We start from the raw sequence: 7,688 nt of genomic DNA on the forward strand, positions 1-7,688 counted from the left end.
AAGAATTTCAGACACACGTCTTTGTTAGTCATTATAGTTGTATAGTGCAGAATACGTGTGAAAGTTAATAACTACTGTTCACACGTGGAAATTTTTCAGAACTTAACGATTTCAACTGAGAAGAAGCGAGAGATGCATGTTTCGTTACGGAACTTGCTGACAATGTAGTGACAATGTCTGGTGACTTCGGCCCTTATGAATCGTGAAAAGAATATTTTCAACAATTTGTACATATTATTTTCAGATTGCTGAGAAAATGGTTCAAATGGCTCTGAGCACTATGGGACTTAACTTCTAAGGTCATCAGTTCCCTAGAACTGAGAACTACTTAAACCTAACCAACCTAAGGACATCACACACATCCATGCCCGAGACAGGATTCTAACCTGCGATCGTAGCGGTCGCGCGGTTCCAGACTATAGCGCCTAGAACCTCTCGGCTACTTTGGCCGGCAGCTTACTGATAGATTCTGCACTATATTAGATCTAAACTTTGCAACAAGATCAGTCACTACTCTAAAGGAGGTCGTCTCGATCACTTACAAAGGTGAACATTTATTTCGCTGTAATCCGTGGAAGCCATCTCACGTGGACGGACATAATTGCTACTCTGAGTGCCACGAGTGGGACTACAAGGCAGTGTTCAGTTACACAACTACTGATTCACAGCCCGTGACTGGGAACATGTCCAACAAGAGGGAACTTCACGCGTTCGTGACCTGTTTGATGCGGCGGATGCGAGGCCGTCGGAGAGAGAGAAGGGCGCTATAGCGCTCGGTTATCTGCGAGCGAGCTCTTACGTCCTGCCGTCAAGATACAGCTTAGAAAAGCCCTTACGAGCACCTGAAAGGCTCGTGACCATCGACAGAGGGCGTAACTCTTGTCTCTTACATATCGAGAGCTGCTCTCGGAGACTGCGTCAAAACAGCCTTCAAGTTCGCGACCTACTAAGGTTCACCAAGTCATAGATTATAGGGAACAGATAATGCAGAAGAGCTCAACGGATTTGTCTGTTAGTCCTTTCCGACAGGGCGAGCAGTATGACTTCGGTCACAGCGTAATACAGTGATTTATTGAGATGTTTTGGTGCTTCACGAACATGGATGTTTTTGTTGTTGTGGTCCATAGACTGGTTCGATGCTGCTCTCCTCTGTCCTGTGTAAGCCTTTGCAACCTACATTCATTTGAACCTGCTTACTGTATTCATCTCTTGGTATCCATCAAGAATGGTCTCTCCCAACTTCCCTCCAACTCTACACTGACGATCTCTTGATTCCTCAGAATGTGTCCTATCGACTGATTCCGTCTTTTAATCAAACTGTGTCACAAATTTCTTTTCTCCCCAATTATAATCATTACTTCCTCATTAGTTTCATGATCTACGCACTTAATCAACAGCGTTCTTCTGTAGCACGACATTTCAAAAGCTTCTATTCTCTTCTCGTCTGACTTGTTTATCGTCCACGTTTCACTTACATACAAGGTTATGCTCCAGACAAATACCTTCAGAAAAGATTTCCTGACAATTAAATCTACATTCGATGTTAAAAATTTTCTCTTCTTCAGAAACCCTTTTCTCGCCATTACCAGCCAAAATTTTATATTCTCTCTACTTCGTCCATCATCAGTTATTTTACTGACCAAACAGGAAAACTCCTCTGCTGATTTTAGTGTCTCATTTCCTGTTATAATTCCTTCAGCATCGCCTGATTTGATTCGACTAAATTTCGTTACCCTTGTTCCGCTTTTTTCTATGTTTATCTGATATCCTCCTTTCAGGACATTGTCCATACCGTTCAAATGATCTTCCATGTCTTTAATGTCTCCGACATAATTACAAGTTCACCGGTAGACCTGAGAGGTCTTATTTCTTCTCCCTCAACTTCAAATCCTGCTCCAGAGTCTTCTTTTGTATCCTTTATTGCTTGGTCAGTGTACAGATTGAATAACATCGGCGATAGGTTACAACTATGTATCACTTCCTTCTCAAGCCGTGCTCCCCTTTCATGGTCCTCGACTCTTATAACTTCTGTCTGGTTCCTGTGCAAGTTTTAAATAGCTTTTCGCTCTCTGTATTTTGGCGCTTGTTATCTTAAGAATGTAAAAGAGAGTATTTCAGTCAACAATGTCAAAAGCTTTCCCGGAGTCTGCAAATGCTATAAACGTAGGTTTCCCTTTCCTTAATGTATCGTTTAGGAAAGTCGTAGGGCCAGCATTGCCACGCATGTTGCTACATTTCTCCGGAGCCCAGACATCTTCTCCCCCACGTCGACTTCTACCAGTTTTTACATTCTCCTGTATATAATTCGTGGTAGTATCTTGCAACTGCGACTTATTAAACAGATAGTTTGGTAATATTTTCACCTATCAGCGCCTGCTTTCTTTGGAATTGGAATTACTCCATTCTTGTTGAAGACTAACAGTATTTCGATAGTCTCATGCATCTTACACACTAGGTGGAAAAGTTCTGTCATACCTGACTCTCACAAAGATAACAGTAGTTCTGACGGGATGTTGTCTACTTTAGAACATTCTTTCGACTTAGGACTTTGATTCCTGTGTCAAATTCTTCTCATAGTATCATAGTTTCCATGTCAACTTCGTCTACATCTTCTTCCCTTTGTATAATATTGCCTTCAAGTCCATTTTCCATGTAGAGCTCCTTTATACACTCCTGGAAATTGAAATAAGAACACCGTGAATTCATTGTCCCAGGAAGGGGAAACTTTATTGACACAATCCTGGGGTCAGATACATCACATGATCACACTGACAGAACCACAGGCACATAGACACAGGCAACAGAACATGCACAATGTCGGCTCTAGTACAGTGTATATCCACCTTTCGCAGCAATGCAGGCTGCTTTTCTCCCATGGAGATGATCGTAGAGATGCTGGATGTAGTCCTGTGGAACGGCTTGCCATGCCATTTCCACCTGGCGCCTCAGTTGGACCAGCGTTCGTGCTGGACGTGCAGACCGCGTGAGACGACGCTTCATCCAGTCCCAAACATGCTCAATGGGGGACAGATCCGGAGATCTTGCTAGCCAGGGTAGTTGACTTACACCTTCTAGAGCACGTTGGGTGGCACGGGATACATGCGGACATGCATTGTCCTGTTGGAACAGCAAGTTCCCTTGCCGGTCTAGGAATGGTAGAACGATGGGTTCGATGACGGTTTGGATGTACCGTGCACTATTCAGTGTCCCCTCGACGATCACCAGTGGTGTACGGCCAGTGTAGGAGGTCGCTCCCCACACCATGATGCCGGGTGTTGGCCCTGTGTGCCTCGGTCGTATGCAGTCCTGATTGTGGCGCTCACCTGCACGGCGCCAAACACGCATACGACCATCATTGGCACCAAGGCAGAAGCGACTCCCATCGCTGAAGACGACACGTCTCCATTCGTCCCTCCATTCACGCCTGTCGCGACACCACTGGAGGCGGGCTGCACGATGTTGGGGCGTGAGCGGAAGACGGCCTAACGGTGTGCGGGACCGTAGCCCAGCTTCATGGAGACGGTTGCGAATGGTCCTCGCCGATACCCCAGGAGCAACAGTGTCCCTAATTTGCTGGGAAGTGGCGGTGCGGTCCCCTACGGCACTGCGTAGGATCCTACGGTCTTGGCGTGCATCCGTGCGTCGCTGCGGTCCGGTCCCAGGTCGACGGGCACGTGCACCTTCCGCCGACCACTGGCGACAACATCGATGTACTGTGGAGACCTCACGCCCCACGTGTTGAGCAATTCGGCGGTACGTCCACCCGGCCTCCCGCATGCCCACTATACGCCCTCGCTCAAAGTCCGTCAACTGCACATACGGTTCACGTCCACGCTGTCGCGGCATGCTACCAGTGTTAAAGATTGCGATGGAGCTCCGTATGCCACGGCAAACTGGCTGACACTGACGGCGGCGGTGCACAAATGCTGCGCAGCTAGCGCCATTAAATTGATGAAAAGAGAACATATAAAAAATGCAGTAAATGAAGCAGACTAAAAGGAATACAAACGTGTCAAAAATGAGATCGACAGGAAGTGCAAAATGGCTAAGCAGGGATGGATTGAGAACAAATGCAAGGATGTTGAGGCACAGGGTTAAGACATCTACTGCCTACAGTAAAATTAAAGAGACGTTTGCAGAAAAGAGAACCATCTGTAAGAATATCAAAATCTCATACGGAAAACCAGTTCTAAGCAAAGGAGGAAAAGCAGAAAGGTGGAAGGAGTATATAGAGGGTCTATACAAGGGCGATGTACCTGAGGGCAATATTACGGAAACTGACGAGGGCGTAGATGATGAAATGCGAGATATGATATTGTGTGAAGAATCTGACGGAGCACTGAAAGACCTAAGTCGCAACAAGGACCCGGGATTAGACGACATTCCATTAGAACTACTGATAGCCTCAGGAGAGCCAGCCATGATAAAACTCTACCATCTGGTGAGCAAGATGTATGAGGCGGGTGAAATACCCTCAGAATTCAAGAAGAATAAAATAATTCCAATCCCAAAGAATGCAGGTGACGATAGATGTGAAATTTACCGGACTATCAGTTTAATAAGTCACGGCTGCAAAATACTGGCACGAATTCTTTACAGATAAATGGAAAAACTGGTAGAAGCCGACCTCGGGGAACATTAGTTTGGATTCCGTAGAAACGTTGGAACACGCGAAGCAATACTGACCCAAAGACTCATCTCAGACAGTGTCGACTAGAATACTCTCTTTCAATTTCTGATGGTGGTAGGGGAAAATACAGAAAGCGAAAGTTTTTTTTACTATTTGTAGTGAAAGCGGATGGTAGTTACAAGACTCGAGGGGCATGAAAGGGAAGCAGTGGTTGAGAAGGGGGTGAGACAGTGTTGTTGCCTATCCCAGATGTTATTCAATATGTATATTGAGCAAGCAGTAAAGGAACAAAAGAAAAATTTGGAGTAGGAATTAAAATCCATGGAGAAGAAATAAGAACTTTGAGGTTTGCCGATGACATTGTAATTGTGTCAGAGACAGCAAAGCAGCTGGAAGAGCAGTTGAACGGAATGGACAGTAGTATCTTGAAAGGAGGATATAAGATGAACATCTACAAGAGTAAAACGAGGATAATGGAATGTAGTCTAATTAAATCAGGTGATGCTGAGTGAATTAGATTAGGAAACGAGACACTTAAAGTAGTAGATGAGTTTTGCTATTTGGGGAGCAAGATAACTGATGATGTTCGAAGTAGAGAGGATAGAAAATGTAGACTGACTATGGCAAGGATAGCGTTTCTGAAGAAGAGACATTTGTTTACATCGAGTATAGATTTAAGTGTGAGGAAGTCTTTTCTGAAGGTATTTGTATGGAGTGTTGCCGTGTATGGAAGTGAAACATTGACGATAAATAGTTTAGACAAGAAAAGAATAGAAGGCTTGGATATGTGGTGCTACAGAAGAATGCTGAAGTTTAGATGGGTAGATCATGTAACTAATGAGGAAGTACTGAATAGAACTGGGGATAAGAGGAATTTGTGGCCCTGCTTGACTAGAAGAAGGAATCGGCTGATAGGACAAAATCTGAGGTATCAAGGGATCACCAATTTAGTACTGGAGGGAAACATGGAGTGTGAAAATCGTAGAGGAAGACCAAGATATGAATACACTAAGCAGATTCAAAAGGATGTAGGTTGCAGTAGTTACTCGGAGCTGAAAAAGCTTCCACAGGATACAGTAACATGGAGAGCTGCATCAAACCAACAACAACACTCAACAGATAAACGTAAAACACAAGTGTCACACAGTGCGCGGAAATGGGTCGTTGTTTGTGCAGAAAGAAAACCCTACCTCTCAGGCTCTTCTAACCAACGACGTCTTATGCCTTTTTCTTTCTTATTTAGTGCAAACTGCAGTATCATCAACTACCTCGGCGTACAGCGTTTTGCGGCCAGTAGTCAGATGGCGTTCAGCTCGCGGCGTATAGGAGGCGGCACCACCGCCGGAATACATCTCAGGTGAGGTCAACCATACTAACACCAGCCAGGGTACATACGGAATATAGCATCCTACCGACTATGGGCGAATCTCGCCACGACACGGCACCATGGGCTCACAGGCGGCCTGTGTACTTCTGCGCGCCCGGACTAGTTACAAAGCCAGCCTTTGTCGCCGAACGGTTCTAGGCCTTCCGTCCGGAACAGTACTGCTGCTACGGTAGCAGGTTCGAATCCTGCCTCGGGCATGGATGTGTGTGATGTCCTTAGGGTAGTTATATACTTCTTTGGATATGGTGTCTGTTCTTTCGGACATATACGAAAGAACAGACACCATATCCATATAAGTATATAGTTCTGGCAATACCGGCCGTGACCTTCTTTTTCCGTGCGGATGCACACATATTCCCCGAACTCTTACGGACTTGGTAAGAATGTCTTCCACGAGTAATGAGTGTGTTGGGTGGGACACTGCGAATGTATTATGTGGACATACAAGGTGAGAATGCGGGTCTCGCGGGAGGTGTGCGCGAAATAGTTCCTGCAGTGGCGCTATCCTCTGTGCCCTCGGTGGCTCAGATAGATAGAGCGTCTGCCATATAAGCAGGAGATCCCGGGTTCGAGTCCCGGCCGGGAGATACATTTTCACGAGTAGCCGTTGATATATTTCAACACCCGTCAGCAGCTGAAGGTATTAATATAACTCTAATTTCGAATTAGGTTAGTTAGGTTTAAGTAGTTCCAAGTCTAGGGGACTGATGACCTCAGATGGTAAGTCCCATAGTGCTCAGAGACATTTCAACCATTTTTGAACTAGTTAAAAGCGCACGCCCCGCCACGGACGGCAGTGCGAAGTCACGCTGCAGTCTCGCGAAGTGTCGGACCCGCCGCTTACGTCTGCATACGGACGTATACAGACAGTGTTGTATGATTGTGGTAGGGTCTCAGTGTGCAGTTCAGTCTGGCAGTGTTTGTATTCAGATCTTGTGTGAACTTCAATTGAGAGATTTATCTTGTTTCTCCACTCCCGCCTACAGTCTTTGCTGTTTCGCCCTTCCCGGATACAACAGAAGCACCAAGAAATCGCTACACCACATAATCGCTGGGTAGAACTAATAAAGTGACTGATAAAGTTATTTTATCACTAATGTGTACTGCAGGAAGTAGTCGTCAGACATTCTTCTTAAGCGTTGCAGGGGTTTAGAGCTAGGTACAGAGATGAGTGACAACACGACACATTGAGAGACGAGGGGTTTTGGTTTTCATTGCTACTCTGATACTCTGAATCCACCAGTCAAGAGAAACTACTCTTTTCGCACAATGAGATGAAGACATTGCTATCATTGATACCTGGAGTGGAAGTAGAAGGATTTAACGATAATGTGTTACCCTCCGCAGACACGACACGTGCCGGGACGCGTACGTGTGCGCTCGTACAAGACTTCTCCCAAAGAGAGAGAATTTGTAATAAGTAATCCGTTCACCTAATTCCATATTCTGGACCCCTTCCTAAATGAGCAACCCACGGATGTATACTTTTCAGAGCTGTCAGTTATATTACGTGCTTCCTTATATTACAATTGCAAATTAACACACTAAAAATATTCCAAGAGAAAAGAGACTAGATTAAATAGATTTCTGGATCACTGAGGAACTGAAATAAGCATCAGATACTTTAGAGGAAAGTCGAAAACTTCCTCAAAATAGCAACGAACGTTTAAT

At 45.1% G+C, this 7,688-nt stretch overlaps 1 non-coding gene across 1 annotated transcript; it reads left to right on the plus strand.

The window, feature by feature from the left end:
• The first annotated feature begins 6,530 nt into the window (after positions 1–6,530).
• Trnai-uau (transfer RNA isoleucine (anticodon UAU)) lies at positions 6,531–6,604 on the plus strand. The gene has a single exon. It is a non-coding gene; the product is annotated as a tRNA-Ile (tRNA).
• Positions 6,605–7,688: the final 1,084 nt, after the last annotated feature.

Source organism: Schistocerca serialis, chromosome 1 (assembly GCF_023864345.2).
Source record: "Schistocerca serialis cubense isolate TAMUIC-IGC-003099 chromosome 1, iqSchSeri2.2, whole genome shotgun sequence".
Lineage (NCBI taxonomy): Eukaryota > Metazoa > Arthropoda > Insecta > Orthoptera > Acrididae > Schistocerca > Schistocerca serialis.